The sequence below is a fragment of the Symphalangus syndactylus genome, chromosome 1 (genome assembly GCF_028878055.3).
Source record: "Symphalangus syndactylus isolate Jambi chromosome 1, NHGRI_mSymSyn1-v2.1_pri, whole genome shotgun sequence".
NCBI classification, from domain to species: Eukaryota; Metazoa; Chordata; class Mammalia; order Primates; family Hylobatidae; genus Symphalangus; species Symphalangus syndactylus.
The window spans coordinates 17,830,003-17,849,102 of NC_072423.2; the positions used below are offsets into that span (position 1 = coordinate 17,830,003).

The 19,100-nt window shown below is 33.5% G+C and overlaps 1 protein-coding gene across 3 annotated transcripts in view; it reads right to left on the reverse strand.

Moving 5' to 3' along the window:
- The window catches only part of CCDC102B (coiled-coil domain containing 102B), a 340,875-nt gene that overhangs the window by 105,648 nt on the left and 216,127 nt on the right, over positions 1-19,100 (reverse strand). The gene's annotated exons all lie outside the window — the stretch shown is intronic.

The following is a 19,100-nucleotide window of genomic DNA, read 5'->3' on the forward strand; positions in this document are numbered from 1 at the left end:
AATCAGAAATTAGTTAGTATTTAATATAAAACATGTGTAGTTATCCAATTTTTTTATTTATTAGCCACAATTTCATAATGGGTGCTGCCTGGGACATGCAGTAGCTAGAAAGGAACATAATACTAGCAGAAGCTTTTTAACTTATTTTTAGGACTGCAACATTAATAGGAAATATGGAGTAGCGAAAGACGAAAAAACACATAGGATAGAAAGAGAAAAGATTTCTTAGTAGAAGGAGATAATCCTTCTGATGGTCAGATTGATTTCATATAGGAAAAGAGTTCCTTTGTCATTCATTATAGCAGAGGCAGAAAGAAAAGATGGCAATGATGCAACCATATTATAAAGAGGGGTGGCAAAAAGCTGACTAAATATTCACCTGAGGGATTGTTTCTTCTATGAAATATACATTATACCATGTTTGTGCCTCAAATAAAACAAGCATATCCCTACCTCATAGTATTAATTTGTGCTGGTGCTTCTACAGGAAACTGCCCTTGTCGGGATATTTGCAAAGATCATTGCCTCATTTCTATCGTGTTTTTATACAAATGTCAGATGCTTTCCCCAACTCTCCTATCCAAAAGACACAGCAGTTATTTTCCATCTCTTAAAACTTATTTTAACTTTCACCAGCTGTGATGGTTAATACTGAGTGTCAACTTGATTGGATTGAAGGATACAAAGTATTCATCCTGGGTATGTCTGTGAAGGTGTTGCCAAAAGAGACTAGCATTTGGGTCAGTGGGCTGGGAAAGGCAGACCCACCCGTAATCTGGTGGGCACAATCTAATCCACTGCCAGCTCGCCTAGAATAAAAAGCAAACAGACAAATGTGAAAGGGGGGACCGGCCTAGCCTCCCAGGCTACATCTTTGTCCCCTGCTGGATGCTTCCTGCCCTTGAACCACAGATTCCAAGTTCTTCAGTTTTGAGACTCGGACTGGCTCTCCTTGCTCCTCAAGCTTGCAGACACCCAATTGTGGGACCTTGTGATCGTGTAAATTAATACTTAATAAACTCCTATATATATACTCTGACTAATATACTAGCTTATCATCACCTAGCATGTTAATTATTTGTAGACCACAAGTGTATGAGAGAATAAGTGGTTTGATTCACAGTTACACTCGGCACATAGAACCACTAGTGTATGGCCAGGTATTCACTAAGTATGTATGAAAGAAAAGCTGTTGATTCCGCTGGGAGTAGTGGAGAAATGGGACAGAAGGGAGTGAACAGGCATAATAGAGGCTTCTGAGGAGTTGAAGAAGTTTGAAATGGAGAGGTTAGCAGGGTGCCAGAGCAATATGGCCAGAGATCCATCATTGGTCTTCCAGGCAATATGTGGACCCATTTGAGGCTTTTAGTGATTTGGTGATCATGAATTTCTGGTGGTGCCATCTTCAATGTTTCACTGATTTTTCCAAATACACTTCAATTTTGGCTTATTGTAAAAAAAGGTCAGAAATTGAAGAAAATCATGTGAAACTAATAAAGATAGCATGTGTTAGATTGCAGATTAATGAAAAAGACATCGTTTAGCAATAAACCTGCTAGAGTCAGTACAAATTAAAGTCTTAAAAGTTATGAATTTTAGTTAAAATAGAGGAAGATTGGTATGTTATATCTAAAAGAAAAATAAAAGATTCACAGAAATTACCCTGTACATCGACAATGTGCTTTAACTGTAATTCTAATTTATTTTCATAATTGTTATCTTGAAAAATGGTGCTAATTTCTTTCATCTTATGTGACATTTCAGAAGCTATAAAGTTCTACTTAGCTTAAACACATAAACACACATGTAGGCACTAATTAATCAAAAATAAAAATAAGTTAAAACCTTTTAGCAAGTATATATATTGCAAAAGCATTTCAAATTATGGTTGTAATTATGATGCACAATATAAAAATGTTTGGATTATTACAAACTTGATCTAGCTAGAACAATTACCATTGAGGTTATGGCTTCCTCTACATAAGAAAAAAATACAATTTTTTCATTTCCCACTTTTGTCAAGTGAATTCTAGATTCAATAGAAATTTCAAACATTTCATATTAAAAATAAGTAGCTCTGAGGTAGAACACCTTACCAGAATGAGAAGATAAATTATACTTGAATTTTTATTTTTACAATAATCACAATTTCCCTGTCATAGTTCAATACATTTTAATAAGATTCTAATTTTAAAAAGCTGAAAAAATATGCCAAGCTCTCCTTGCAGAATAAAAATAAAATATGCTCAGAGTTAAGACACTTGCAGAGGGAAACCTGAACACTGGAATTTGCCTACTATTTATGAGAAAACCATTTCAGAAAATACATCACATTTAATTTCCTGAATTTTATATGAATAGTTAACTGTGAAATGAACATACAGCATGGAAATTAGAGATCTAGCTAGTGACACTAAATCCATTACAAACTAAAGAAATATAGCCATGTCTCTCCCTCTACTTTCTCATTTTTAACATAAAGGTTTGAGCTAGAAACTTCTTAAGGTAACTATAATGTATGTGCAGCCATTATATTTTGGGCCATATATGTAAGTACTGGGAATATTGCAGATATAAGCTTCAAATTTCACTCAAAATCTCTAACTTTAAGTATCTTCATTTACTTCAGTTACTCTAGGACTTAATCAAGTATACCAAGAAATGTAAATGATAGGTAATCAATTAAACGAAAGAGTTGTTCCAGAAGTTGTAGGCCACTGATGCCCCTCTATCTCTTGGTGGTGGATGGAAAAACAGATCCTGCTATGGTCATGAAGAAATAAATTTTTTACTCCACATAAAAGTGTCACATCCGTACTTACTCTAATTAAAATTGTTTTTAAAACCAATGTAAAGGGCATTGTTCATATTGTGACTATACAATGCTGTGATTTTTATCCTGGGAAACAAATTTTATGTGAAAATCTCCATTTCCCGCAAAATGCTGTGTCTTTTGTATTATAAGATGTTTGCTGTTCCATGATGCATCCATTGGGGATTATTATTATTGAAATAATTAACTATATAGAAACCAACGGCCTGCAGCATTATTCTCCTCACAGAATAATACAATTTCCATGTAAATGGTGTAGCATGAACTGGTCCAATTTGGAATGAAATCTTTATCCTACTTGTTAAATTATTTTGAGGAAACCATATTGAAACAAAATTTAACAAATGTTTTACCTTCGAAGTCCTTAGGCTTGTCTAAATGACAGTTCCTCAAATGGAAACATCTTACCACCATGACACCCAAAACGTAATTTTATCATGCTTCAGATAACCAGTAATATCTGGTTTTGATTATTTATAAAAAATTGAAAAACTGCCCTAAAGCATTTAGCCATATAATGTTCGTCTCTAATTTATAGATTGAGAAGATAGAAAATTATTTTGAATGATATAAACAAGATGCAGGATCAAGTCACGTTGCATAGTACTGAAATAATGATCAAATCATTTGGCAAGCCATAATTCAACTGTTCTGTTAAATATATTTAAGTATGTAATATTCACACACTTAGATCATATGTATATGTGTCTGTGTTTGCAGATAGCAAGTATGCATTATATATGTGTGTGTTCACACATAGGTAGCAAGCATGATGATGAAGATGGTTGTTTATATGAATACGTGTTGCTAAGTAAAAAACAGAACCTAAACTACAGGTATTTGAGTATGTGCATATGTACATGGGAGATAATTTGTACAGAAAAAGATCTAAATAAATATGAAACTAGAATAATAGTGGTTTTGTCTAGCTGATAGAACTATGAGTGAATTTCAGTTTCACTTAAGTATGTTGATTTTTCTTGTAATATGTTAAAATATGAAAAATAATGAATGTACAAAAAGCTACAAAGTACTTTGCAGCAAAAGATACTTAGAAACAACTAAACCACTAAACCACAAATAAGATAAAAAGTATTTGAAAAGAACAAAAATAAGAAAATAAGTACACATAATGTATGTTAGAAAAAAAAAAAAGTGACCATTTAAGAAAGGCTGCTTTTAAAAATGCCTTTCCTCAAGCCAGTAGTGTGCAAGGTCAACGGTTTTAATATCTATTAATTAGATTAGAAAACGTAGTAGTATCAGCAAGGCAACAGGCCACAATTACAATATTGCAATTAAAAAGGACAGTTCTTTAAGGATCCTATCACAGGAAGAAAGCATACGGATATGCTCTCCTAGGAATAAACGAGGACAAATTGCTTTACTGCTGTCCTACAAGAGATTCTTCCACAACATTTATGTGGAATGCCTTGAGGTTTACATTGTAACAGCAAGTTTCAGTAACCAACATTATTAAGAACAGTTTTAACCAATTATCTACTGGAAATAAGCACATTATAAAATATCCTGCCAACCAACAAAGTCCAGCCAAATAAACTAGGTAGCTAACTTGTACATGAATAAAATTTTCAGTAAGAACCTATTTTTATATCATAGGCAGGGGTAGAGAATATAGATATATTTTTAAATTTTTGAGTTGCTCATGGTAAACAAATCACATTTTATATGACCTTGACAATATTAATTTTGCAGTTTGCATTTGCTTACACTGACGGATTTATTTTTAATGAGAACTTACAGTGCAGATGATTCACTGACACTAGCTCAGTAGTTACTGAGTGTCTTTTCATTAAGAAAGCAATTTTATCATTTTCCCATGTTATGTAAAATAAGTGATTATCATTTATTTATTCAAATTATATAAACAAATAAGTACTTGTACCTGTGGGGTGATAGCTAGATGTGTGTGTGTGTGTGTGTGTGTGTGTGTGTGTGTGTGTGTGTGTGTGTGTGGAGAGGGAGACAGAGACAGACAGAGAGACACACACACACACAGACAGACAGAGACACACCAAGATAACACGCTGGCATCTGTAGCATGTCACACTATTTGCAAACATCAAGGCTTTCTGCAGCCAAGCAAGTATCTCTGGCAGTACCAGAGACATTTAGTGAAACTGGAATCACAAGGGATTGCCCACAACTGATGACTTTTATAAAGGGGCATGGAGGAAGACAGGTCAAGAACGTTGGTTCTATTTTAGGAAAGCGTCTTGAGCTCGTTAGCACTACAGGTTTTAAAGCCATATATGGTTGTTAAGATGAGGCTGGAACCTGCCAGCTCTGTGACTATAGGCAATTTTCCTAACCTCGTTAGTGTTCTATTAATGTGCGAATACTGATCTCATGTTTATTATTATTATTATTTGCTATGACTTGAATGTTTGTGTCCTGCCAAAATTTATATGTTGAAACCTAATCACCAGTTTGATGGTGTCAGTATGCAAGGCTTTTGGGAGGTGATGAGGTCATGAGAGCTTTGCTCTTATTAATTGGATTAGTGCCCTTATCAAAGAGGCCCCAAAGAGCTACCTTGCCCCTTCTAACATGTACGGATTCAAGAAGATATCCATCTGCCAACCAGGAAGCAGGCCCTCTTCAGACTCCTAATCTTCTAGCTAGTGGATCTTGGACTTCCCAGCCTCTGGAAATGTGAGAAATATATTTCTGTTGTTTTTGAGCCATCTAGATTATGGTACTTTGTTATATAAGCTTAAATGTGCTATGATATTATCAGCATTGTATGTGTAAATCTCTATGAAGTACAAATTCAGTGTCTGGTACTCTATATTGTTGGATGAACGACATCTTTAATGTGCGTAACTCAAAATGTCTATCCATTTTGTTCAAATTTTTGAGTGAATTATCATGCTACAAAACATTTTCCAAAAAGTACTTAATTATTTATTTACAATAGCCATAACGCAGACATGAAAATATGCTCTGAGAGTGGAGAAAAAGTATAAAGCCTAGAAAAGTACCACAATAGACCAGTCAGTAAAAGATTGAAATGTGACAAGGAAACCATTGTTTTCTCAAAGATACGAACAATATCTGCCCAGCAATACAATGGCTAAGTCCCTCAATTAAAAGTCTACTTAATTCATGAGTTTGAAATGAGTAAGAACAAAAATAAAATAAAAATAAACAGTAATATCTGTCTTTCGTGGGGAAAAGAGAGATCAGACTGTTACTGCGTCTGTGTAGAAAGAAGTAGACATAAGAGACTCCATTTTGTTCTGTACTAAGAAAAATTCTTCTGCCTTGAGATGCTGTTAATCTGTAACCCTATCCCCAACCCTGTGCTCGCAGAAACATGTGCTGTGTCAACTCAAGGTTTAATGGCTTTAGGGCTATGCAGGATGTGCTTTGTTAAACAAATGCTTGAAGGCAGCATGCTTGTTAAAAGTCATCACCACTCCCTAATCTCAAGTACCCAGGGACACAAAACACTGGGGAAGGCCACAGGGACCTCTGCCTAGGAAAGCCAGGTATTGTCCAAAGTTTCTCCCCATGTGATAGTCTGAAATATGGCCTCCTGGGAAGGGAAAGACCTGACCGCCCCCCAGCCCCACACCCGTAAAGGGTCTGGGCTGAGGCGGATTAGTGAAAGACGAAGGCCTCTTTGCAGTTGAGATAAGAGGAAGGCATCTGTCTCCTGCTCCTTCTGGGCAATGGAATGTCTCGCTGTAAAACCCGATTGTATATTCCATCTACTGACATAGGAGAAAGCCGCCTTAGGCTGGAGGTGAGACATGCTGGCGGCAGTACTGCTCTTTAAGGCACTGAGATGTTTATGTATATACACATCAAAAGCACAGCACTTTTTTCTTTACCTTGTTTATGATGCAAAGACATTTGTTCACTTGTTTTCCTGCTGACCCTCTCCCCACTATTACCCTATTGTCCTGCCACATCTCCCTCTCCGGGAAACGCCCGATAATGATCAATAAATACTGAGGGAACTCAGAGACTGGGCTGGCACAGGTCCTCCGTATGCTGAGCGCCGGTCCCCTGGGCCCGCTTTTCTTTCTCTATACTTTGTGTTTCTTTCTCAAGTCTCTCTTTCCACCTGACAAGAAACACCCACAGGTGTGGAGGGGCAGGCCACCCCTTCATCTTTGATCCTAGCGGAAACTTTCTAATTCATTAAGAAATACATGGACTCTTGAAATATTTGTGAGTTTTATAGTGTTTGGTATGAAAAATCTGTCCCTACAAAATCAAGACATCTCCAACAGAAATTGAAATTAATGTCTGACTCTTAAATTTTATGCCTGCAAAACCATTTCATGCCTATAAAATTTATTCCACTATGACTGTATATGTTATTTTAACAAATACTAAATAAGCTTTTTCAGTACGAGTTGACAAGCACAATAACCTTCTTTGGCAAGAGGCAGACAATTAACAGCACATTACCCTTACCTTAAGGAGATCACCTACCACTGGGAAAAAAGAAACCAAACTATTTGATGCCATATATAATTGAAATATTAAGACATCTTACATAAAGGAAATACAAAAATTTTCCTTCTATGAATTACCATATTGAATATAAAATACTGTTATTTTTGTTATACCGGATTCTGAGAAAATGGAACTGTTCCTCTGTACTTTCAACTTACCTTATGATATCATCACATTGCATTTTGATGTTCTTTGCTTCTAAGTCATAATGCTACAAAATATGTATCTTCGCTACTGAATGATCAACAACTAAGTATGTTAATGCTGGGCATTTATTTGAATTAAAACTAACGTAAAACAGTAACTTCTTAATATCACATTGGCGTTCATTTACGTTTAAGCAAGAAAGTGAAGTTTTGCCACCTTGTGAATCAACGCAAGAAACAAATAGCATGAGAGGAAATACTTCATATCTAGCAAGTACATTTTATAAAGTTATTTTCCTCATAACCTTGATTATAATACAGAAATGTTTGGAAAAAAATAAATTTAGACCTAGCTTTCACCCTGTATTCAAAGTGTTGCCTCAGATCCTTAATAAATAAGACAAACTCCAACTTAATAATAAACCCTAAATTGTGCTATGATTTACCTGTTAAATATTCTTTTAATTATCTGACTAAAATACATGTTTTCTTTATTTTTGTGCTCACCATAGTTATAATTTTTTTTCATTTTCCCCACCTCTTTTCTTTAACATCTCATTAAAAGTCACATACTTTCCTAAATAGAGATTAAGAATAGTAATATAATAAATACAACATATGCTGAATATAAGGAATGGTGATTTTAGTTTTATGCAAAAAAAAAAAAAAAAAAAAAAAAAAAGATAGTAGATATTTCCTCCCTCTACCTATGTTTCAGAATTTTTAGGTTAAATTTAGTATGATTGTAAGGACCTCAAGTCAGGACAGTTGATTTTCTTAATAGGTCATCTGACTTAGATCAATCATTAATTGAAGTAAGGTTCATGCTGGGGAATTACATTGTACTCTGAGGTTAGTTTATTTTTTTTGAATTTAGTAACTTGAGCTTTCTATTTTCTGACAAAGGTATTTCATTGAACACTATATGCCACAAAACTGATTTGAAATAAATGTAATAAAATTGCATTCTGTACATTAATTCTAGATCTCTAGTTTTTAAAAAAGTGTGCATAGATATATGAATTATAGCCATTAAAATTATTAATGCACACTCTGCTGCTGAAATTACCTTACCTACAAAGCTCTTTTTCATATATCTAAAGGAAATAAGTTAAGCTTTTCTGCACATTTTTATAAACAAAGAAAATTTTTATGTAGTGAGAAATGTGATCACTGTTAATGAAAGTTTATTAACTTGTATCTCACAAGCTTCTTTAAGATTTTTCAGAGCAGATTTATACGTAGAGTAAGCGTTTCATTTAATGGACCGTGAAATAATGTGGCTTTCATGAGATGACTTTCCCTATATGTAATGTGATTCATTAATATAAAGAAACAGCCTGTGCATAAAGATGGAGTTATCTGTGGGGGATTTTGGCTGTTGAAAAAAAAAATGAAAAAGAAAAAAGAAAATAAGCATGTTTCTGCTTTACTTGCAATAAATTTCAAAATCAAGACTCAAAAATACACATTTCTAAGAGATAGGTATTATAATTGCCTAATATCTGAAAACTATTTCATGTGGCAAGTAAATATTCAATAAATCATGAATAAATTGTGATTAAATGTAGTCAGGCTGAAAGAATTATAACTCATTTTAGTAGAATTCTTATTTAACTGATTTTGAAAATATTTCTAAATTCCCTTAGTATCATCTGATATTTCTTCTGTATTGCCCTAATCTCCAGAAATACCATGATATATAAAAGAATGGAATACTGAAAAAATGATATTTGAATTTGGACCTGGAAAAAATGGAAATGAAACATATATTATGTTAGAAACACTGTTGACCGTATGATCACCGAATAAACAGATGTATTTTGTAGCAGGAAAAAGCACCTAACAGAATTGATAAGCCCATATGTTCAAAGGATTTGGTATTAGTTACAGGTTTATGTACCTTAATGGAGTGAATTATCTAATATTGCCATGTAACAATAGCATAATAAGTATCTGCATGTTAAGTGGATTGTGGTAATTTCTATTAAAGTTTTCATCTGTTGAAAAGAAAATTTAAAAAGTAGAATGAGGAGACATTTTATTTAAATACAAAAACAAAACACAATGCAAAAAATTGCTTGTGGCATAATCTATTGCAACCTTCTGCAACATATTCTAATCTAGCAGTGACTTCCAGCTTGTGATATATCTTCTTTAACAAAAGTAACTTTACTTTCCAATAACAGGAAGAATAGCCTTTATTTCGGCCATGAAATGGAAACTATATGTCAAGATAGCAGGTTAATTTAAATATAATATTTATAAATAACACTTGACTTTTAGAAATATCAGGATTAACAGTTATCTTCATCAAGAATGATGTTTGGAATAGAAGGATGTTTTTCTCTAAATTTATAAAAAGTTATATATAAAAAATACCTCTGAAATTGTGGTTCAAACATAAATGATATTTAATATATGTAGGTGGTTCAAACATAAATGATATTTAATATATGTAGAGAGAAATCTAATAACATGCAAAATTTCCCATTTAAAAACAGTCTAATGAACAGAAATAAAGCCCCCGATACCAGAATAAGGAAAGGCAAAACATTTGGTAGGAAGAACATTTTGTTATCTCACAACTATAATCCTAAGAGTTTCAGTTGCTTACTGAGATAACTTACACTGTTTAGTATTCATATATATTTAACTAACTCAAGTCATTTGGGAGAAAAAGTGACATATAAGTCCAAAAATACAATTGATAGGTTGTCTCTTATTTTCTACATCACAATATCATAAGGAAGGTTTAGTTGTAAGAAAAACCAAATAGTTGTGATTCTATTGTTTTTAAAATATTGGTTATCTATTTCAAAAGATTTTCTGTAAAATACACAAATTAATAACGAAGTACTCGGGGAAAGATGAGTATATATACAAAAATTTGATTGATATTTTATTGGATTTCCTAACCTTTTACTAAATAAACATTTATTGGTGTGATATAAATTAAATATATGAGGTATCTAGATAGGTATATAGATTCTATATTCTCCTATATTTGTTTTAAAGTATCTGCTGATGGCCGTTACTTCAAGAGTGCATAGATTTGGAATGTATCCAAAATAAAATATTTAAATTTATAACAAAGAATATAAATAATCCGGGAAAATTAATGATACCATACTGTATCTAGTGATAGCTATATAATGATTTTAAGTATAAAATGATACTAATTTTCATATTGATGAATACTAAAATTCTTAAATGGTAAATTCTCATTATTCCAGTTAAGTAGAAAAGATCATTTTTAAGTTATAAGATATTTGTATTATAAAACAGTCAATATAAAATCAATTACTTGGTTGTACAATTGTCTAGATATGACATTTGTAATTAGCAAAAATGTATAAATTCTAATTTTAACTGAGCCTTTACCATACACAAAATGCTGTATGAAGTGCTATCAAAAGTACTAAAATGTATAAAACATGGCCTCATTCCTTAGGGAATTTAAAAATTTTCAGGTTATAAAATATAATTTGAGTATGTGTCATAATCATATGTTCTTTTAGAAGTTTAATATTCATTCTGAAATCTGATACATTTTGTATGTCCTTACACTTTTTTCATAGATTGTATTATAGTATTTAGTTGGGAGAAAGCTTAACAATCCAAAAGTTAACTTCCCTTCCAAGCATTGTCTGAATTGTATAAATTTTGACCTAATAAGGTCTGAGACCTTTTTTCTGCATGAATATTGAAGTCACACACGTTTATTGCAGCACTATTCACAATAGCAAAGGCTTGGAACCAACCCAAATGTCCACCATTGATAGACTGGATAAAGAAAATGTGACACATATATACCATGGAATACTATGCAGCCATAAAAAAAGGATGAGTTCATGTCCTTTCCAGGGACATGGATGAAGCTGGAAACCATCATTCTCAGCAAACTATCACAAGAATAGAAAACCAAACATCACATGTTCTCACTCGTAAGTGGGAGTTGAACAATAAGTACACATGGACACAGGGAGGGGAATATCACATACCTGGGCCTGTCGGGGGGCTGGGGGGCTAGGGGGTTAGGGGAGGGATAGTATTAGGAGAAATACCTAATGTAGGTGACGGGTTGATGGGTGCAGGAAACCACCATGGCACATGTATACCTATGTAACAAAACTGCACGTTCTGCACATGTATCCCAAAACTTAAAATATAAAATAAAATAAAACCTTCAAAAAAATCCAGTGTGCACTGGATGCCATTACATTGGTGGTCGATAAATGAATACATCCAGACTGGTGAACAATTAAAAATGGAGTCAATCTTCATTATGTGTGGATTGCATTTTTGCAAATTCACCTACTCATGAAAATGTATTTGTAATCCCCAAATCAATACTCAGAGCACTTTGGGGATCATTTGTCAGCATATGCAAAGTGACAAACAATTTCAGTCTCCAGATGGATGCCCACGTTTCCAGCTGAGGTCAAACAAGGCTACATTCAGCTTCTGGTTTCAGCTCTAATTCTGTGAACAAGCATCTTTTTGAGCCTTATCTGGTGCCACGTTTTTGACATTTTTGTGCTTTGTTTCGGTAATTTATCTGTTTAATATGACCACCAAGCATTTTGCTAAAGTGCTGTCTAATGTCCCTAAGTGCTAGAAGGCTGTGATGTGCCTTAGGGAGAAAACACATGTGTTAGATAAATTTTATTCCCTATGAATGATAGTGTTGTTGGTTATAAGGTCAATGTTAATGAATCAACAATGCACATTAAATAAGACATCTTTAAACAGAAACACATATTAAACAAGATTATGTATTAACTGGTTGGCAAAATGTTGTGATCAGAGGCTTGCACAAGCCTAAACCTGTATTTCCCTTAGAAGCAATTATTCAGTATTCACTACTTTGGTTCCTGTGGGGTCTTTATGGAACACAACTGTCAATAATAATTGACTTATGTATGTATATGTGTGTTGGGTGTGTGTGTGTGAGTGTATATATATATGTGTATATATATATTATATATGTGTATATATATATTATATATATGTATATATATTATATATGTGTATATATATTATATGTATATATATGCATATATGTATATATGTGTGTATATATGTATATATATGCATATATGTATATATGTGTGTATATATGTATATATAGGCATATATGTATATATGTGTGTATATATGTATATATATGCATATATGTATATATGTATATATATGTATATATATGCATATATGTATATACGTATATATGTATGTATATATGTATATATGTGTATATATATATGAAAGTTGTTCTGACAAGTTTCTGAACTGTCTAAAGGACAATTCATTTTCAGGCATTAAAATGAAGATCTTTATTTGATCCAGTCACACAAGGTATTTAGGAAGTATGCTAATTTGAAGTCTTTAGAAACCATGCTTATAGGAAGCACGCTGTATACATTAGGGAATCATCCGTTTCTAAAAACAAATGCAGTAATAAAGGTAATACAAGGAAAAATAAAACAGTTGCATATTTCTAAAAGTAGAAAACTAAGACTCCTGTAACAATTTATTCCTTCTATACCAAGGGGCTGAAGGAATCTTACTGCCTTTACTGGAAGATGAATGAGAAATACAAAACTACTGGAGAGGTGAACAAGGAGGAACACCTCTACCTACATCTAAACACCAAGCATTATTTTTGCACAATTTGCTTCCTTTAACAGGTATATCATTTGGATTTTTTTTTTTTATCAAAATATGACAGAAAATACAGGCTGAATAACCCCTATACAACATGTTTGGGACCAGAAGTATTTCAGATTTGGGATTTATTTTTATTTTGGTATATTTGCCAATGAGATATCTTGGGAATGGGACCCAAGTCTAAACACAAAATTCATTTTTGTTTCATATACGTCTTACACACAGAGTCTTTAGATAATTTCACACAAAATATTAAGTAATTTTGTGCATCCATTGCATGAAGCCAGACATGGAATTTTCCACTTGTAGCATCATGTCTGCTGGAAACACTGCATATTTTGAGTATTTTGGTTTTCAGGTTTTTGGATTAGGGATGCTCAATCTGTAAAGAATGAGATGTGGAGCACTAAACAGAAGGGGCATGAACATGAGGAGGAGAGTGGGAACCATGGACAGTTCTCAGGCATCAGCAGGTGAACCCACTACCATCTCTCTTTGCCTTCCCTCTTCTCCCTTCCCTCCTTCCTTCAGCTCCCAGGATGCTGCACTTGCATATCTTACTCCCCAACACTGGCCACTCATTCTCACTATCCCTAATGGTTCCGAGGCCTGTCCCTGACTTCTGAACCTTGAAAACTTCAAGGCAAAATCCTCTGGCCTGGTTGCTTTTCTATCCATTTGTGTTCATTTGGGTATTTCTTCTCGTTTCATGGCTTAAACCAACATTATAAGCTGAAGACGCCCAGTTTACATTATCCAACCTAACAAATCCCCTGAAATTCAGATACCTACAGCCTATTTGACATCGCCACATGGTTATCTGATGGGTATCTCAAAGTTAACACAGATAAAACAAAACAAAAAGCTAAACTAAATCCAAAGGCAAACCAAACCAAAACAAACACCTCTTAATCCTCTCTCCAAAATACAGCTGATACACATTCATTTCTGTATCATTAATGTCATTTCCTCCCTTCCTCTTGTTACCTGGAGTCATTCTTGACTCCTCACTGTCTCTCTCATCCATCAGCACATCTTCTCAACCTTACCTTCAAAATAGATTCGAAATCCCATCCTCTGCCACTGTGTTTCTTGCACTATCCTTTTAGCCATAGTGGCTTCCAACACACTGGGCACATGTTTGTCTTAAAAATCTGTCTCGCTCTGATTGGCAAAATGTTCCCCAAGTCATGACCATGGCTTGCTCATTCCTTCATCGCTTTTAAGTATCAGTTTCAACGTCACCTTATAAATGTGGTCTTTTCTGATCATCCTATTTAGTGGCAAGTCTGGGCATGGACCCACGTCACTGAGGGCATCCTGACCACCTCCTTGCTTTCTGTTTCTCCACAGGACTCAATGGCACCTACCCAAATATCACATGTAGCCAGATATTCGTTATATGTCTTTTCTCAGCATACTATGTCGTCAAATAGGCATGGATTTTGTGTCTATTTTTTTTAATTGAAATGTACCTATATCTTAAGAACAATGTAAAGCAGAGGAGGTACTAAGTATTTATTGAATGAACAAAAATATGAGAGACATTTAAAGCTATACATAAACATCACAATCATAACTACATTTGAATATAGTATTTGCTGAAAAAAAAGTCAAAGAAAAGGCACTGTTAAAATTGCTATTGTCATGTGACTTCTACTAAACTTTTTTTTTTTAGTTTTTCCCTCTCAATGGATAATTACTGAATATTTTATGTTTTTATATGTGTGTAAAAATTATTTCCTCTTAGAATTGACTTAGGATAAGATTTATTATCAATTAAATACCTGGGTCAAACTTAAATCTGTCTTCATAGAAGTTAAAAAACATTGAGCTTCCTCAGAAATCATGAGTAGAATTAATTGTAGATCTGTGTTATTTCAGTTTTATTATAGCTTTCTGCTTTAAAGAAAACATACATGCTACAATAGAAAGTTACTTTTGAAAAAGAGGTTAAAATATTGATGATTTATCTTATCAAAGAGATATTCACTTGGCTCACTATAGTAATAAAGAGAGCTAAATTTTCAATTTTCTGATAGTCAAAAAAAGAAACTCCCCAAAATGAATCTTCACAGAGTTTGCCAACAACTGCTTTAGGTAGATAAGTCATTTTCATTTAAAATTTATAATTTATAGAATTTCCCAAATTATTTGCTGCTACACTAATAAATTTAGTTAAATTACTAGTTTAAGTACAGAGCCTAGAGAGTTGCCTCATTACCTGTGAATGTGGACATAGTAGAAATTAACTGCTTCGGTGACATAATTTTTCATCAGTACTAATTCTTCATAGGTGAAAGGATATTTATTTAGTGGCATGTGAAAGCATTTACTGTCTCATTTAAAAAGCAGCCTAATTTTTGTTATTATAATGCATAAATACCTCTCCCGGCCTGTCAAATGTTCCTTTGGGATACACACTCATAGTAGCTAAAAGTCACGTTGTCATGGATTTTTCTTTGGTTAGTTGGTTTTTGTATATGTTCTTTAGTTATGTTTCAAATTCAAAATTAAGAGGACCATAAGAGTTTCAGCTAATGGCAATCATCCTGATTACATTTATATGCTCATATTGTAGAACTCACAACACACAAACTTCTGCTACAATTTGGAACTGATATGATTGTAATAAAGCCTGACACAGTATAATACAACAATAAATATTTAAGCTGACACTGTATTCCAATATATTATCACAAAATATAATTGAGCAATCTAAGGAAATTATAGCTCCACAATGACCAATAATAGACATACTCATTAAGTATTTTGAACAGGCTTCTTCTAACTTATGAATGACTCTCCCAATGTCAATACCCAAGAAAGTCAAATGTTACCAGATTAAGTGATGTGGAGGGCATGGAAATGTTTGATAGAGAAAAATCAAAATGAACCATTATTACATTTAAAATTAAGAATATTTGGCCTCCAAAAACTTGAGATAAAAATAATTGATAGGTAAAAATGAACTTATCTCCTTAAAATTCAATTTCAAGTTGTGAAAAAAATAGCAAAAAGAAACATGTGCATTTTCTTTGTGAAATCTTATTACAAGGTTGTGGATAAACAATTCAGATTTGTACTGGAGTCATTGTTAGAGTTAGCCAGCCCTGGTTCTAAACCCAATTCTCCACTAACAAATGTTGGGTCCTCCCTCCACTTCAATTTCTCCTTTATAAAATAGAAATGGCAAAAGAATAATCTCTTCCTAATTTTTTTTGTGAGGAGTAAATAAAATAACACTATTTAAGTGTTTGGAGCAGAGGAAATTGTAATCGCTCAACTTATCTTTGCAGAAACACAAGATTTAAAAACATGAATGTGCACTATATTTTTAGTTGAAAATACTAATGAATACCCACTTCAACAAATAACACAAAGTGCTCTCAAGATGCCTACTGGACATTACATTTTATTTGTGTTATTATTCAAGAACAGAAAGCAGATTTAGAAAGAGAGAAGCCTTTCTGTATCAGTTGTCAATAAAGTGGAAGGAATTGTAAAGCTGCACTAAAGAAGCTTCTGTATTTACTGAAAATGAAATTAAGGTACAGATTGGTTTAATGATCTGTATGTTTCAAACTGAGGACAGATCGAACACCAAAGTCTCTTGACTGTCATAATGGTGTTTTGTTTTGTCTCTTCTCCCCAAATCCTGTTACCTCAAATATAATCTCAAACTAAGATATTTTTGAAGTAGGTAGAATAATTAATCTCTAGGAACTTTTTCAGAAGATTTTTGTGTAAAATGGAAAAAGAGAGTGAATGTTAATCTAAGGAACATACTAAAAGTAATTGTATACACCAAGGATGCATTTTAAGGTGGTCTAAATATCTATAATCTTTAGCAACATAATTCATCCAAAACTATGATGTGGTCTAGAAATTTTGCCATTTTTCCATTTGGTTACTGTTAAGAAAAGTACTGCTTCTCCATTAGAAATGACTTATATCTATACAAACAATAGCTCAAAGAGAAATTTTTATAACATTCAAACTGTCTAGATAAGATTAGCAATAAAAGCAAATTTATAGAATAATACAGTTATTTATATTTAATGTTGAAATAATGGAGTAAAAAAGGAAGACAACAGCAAAAGCCTGGACTAAATTCACGGAAATACTAGTAGGTTATCTAGTGTCAGGACTTAAAAAGAAATAATTCTTCTTCTTATGGGACTCATAATTCTCTATAATTGGTCAAAAATCTGACAAGATGTACAGAGCTGGGATATACAAGTCATGTTAGAAGAAAACAGAGATCCATACATCAGTTCAACAAACAGTAAACATTCACTGAACACCTACTTTGTGATACATACACATCTATGAATTGGAATTAAAAGACACTATACAGCTACCACAACCAATATTCCTCTTGTTCCTAGACACACAGCTAGACTACATTTCTTAGCCTCCCTTGCAGCTAGCTACGGTCATGTGACTGAGTTTTAGCCAATGGATATGGGTGAGAGGTTCCTGCCACTTCCAGGCTTTGTCATAAGGCTTCCCTAAGGATGCATACCTGTGTTCCCTATCATCTTCTGCCAGATGGGAGCAAAAAGCAAGAACAAGGCCCCCACTAGAGTTTCTCAACACTCCCCTGACCCCATTCTTAATTTTCCCACAGAGAACTTTTTAGACATTTTTCCTAATCCTACTTCTCCATAAAATTTTAATAACATGGGTATGCTATATATGTTTATAAACTGTGGCTCCTTGGAGGGCCACAGACTATTGTAACATTGTTTTCACCTCTTACACCCCCCAACCGAGAAAATCTTCACCCCCAGATGATATGGCCTGCGTTGAGAATGCATTCCTCAGGAAATCAAAACTACAACACGGAAGGTATTGGTCCAAATTAGATTGCTGTATGAATGTACTTAAAAACTCCAGTATGTTCTACCATTACATCTTTTGGGTCCAAAATGTCATAGCAGTTTAGCTTATCTTAAATAATACAAGTATCTTAAAATGTATTCATATCAAGTGCAATAAATGCCTTCCATCTTAGCTTGAGAATCCAGCAGTTGACAAACGTAAAGCCTCCATTATATAAAACAACAACAAAAAAATTTCTCTGGTCAATACAACTTGACTTACAGATCATATTTGCCTTGAAAAAAAAATGTGGCTACAATGTCATCACACTGTAAGTTTATCTACTCAAAGTGTTAAATCTCCTTAAATTTGAGGTGTCTAATGTTATTGTAATGTAAAAGATTTACTGATAATGCCTCTGAATGAGACATGTTGTAAAAATAAAATCACAATACCTAGAGTATTCTCTAGCAGTTAAAATAGACTTTTCAAATAAATCATGTGCTCATTTGAAAAAAATGTGTATGTGTTCGTGTAACTGCTACTGTGATCTTGCGTTTGCTATAGGTTGCTTGACATTACACCTTATTCCTGTTTATTTTTCAACAAGTCTTTCTACTATAATATCCTTAAGTAACCATAGAGCCGATTGAAGATATAGAAAAATTAAAGCAACCAAACAAAATTCTGATTCCTGGTGATTTTCAAAGGGCATCTTTCAATCAGTGCTCACAATTTTGGACCCTCACATTTATACAATTTCCCAGTTATAGCACGTAGACCACATGCTGGCTTTGTGAAGAGTATAGTAGTTATTCCCCAACAGAGATAGAACAGAAGGCCAGAGCCCATGACATGAGGAATTCAGCACGTCCTTAATTTCAGCTCCATTTTGCCCTGAGGCAGTCGTTTTTGTCCAAGCTGTGCAACCACCTATAGCACACCTGATTGTGTCCATCCACACATCATCATTATCTGAGGTGCCGTTCACTGATTTTCCTTGTGTTACTTACTATATTACTTTACCATATATTTAAATATTAAAGTATTAAGTCATTGAAATTTTCCTTTGCCAGTATCCCAAGAACACCTGTGATTTAAAAATAGCCCATAAACATATTATATAATAC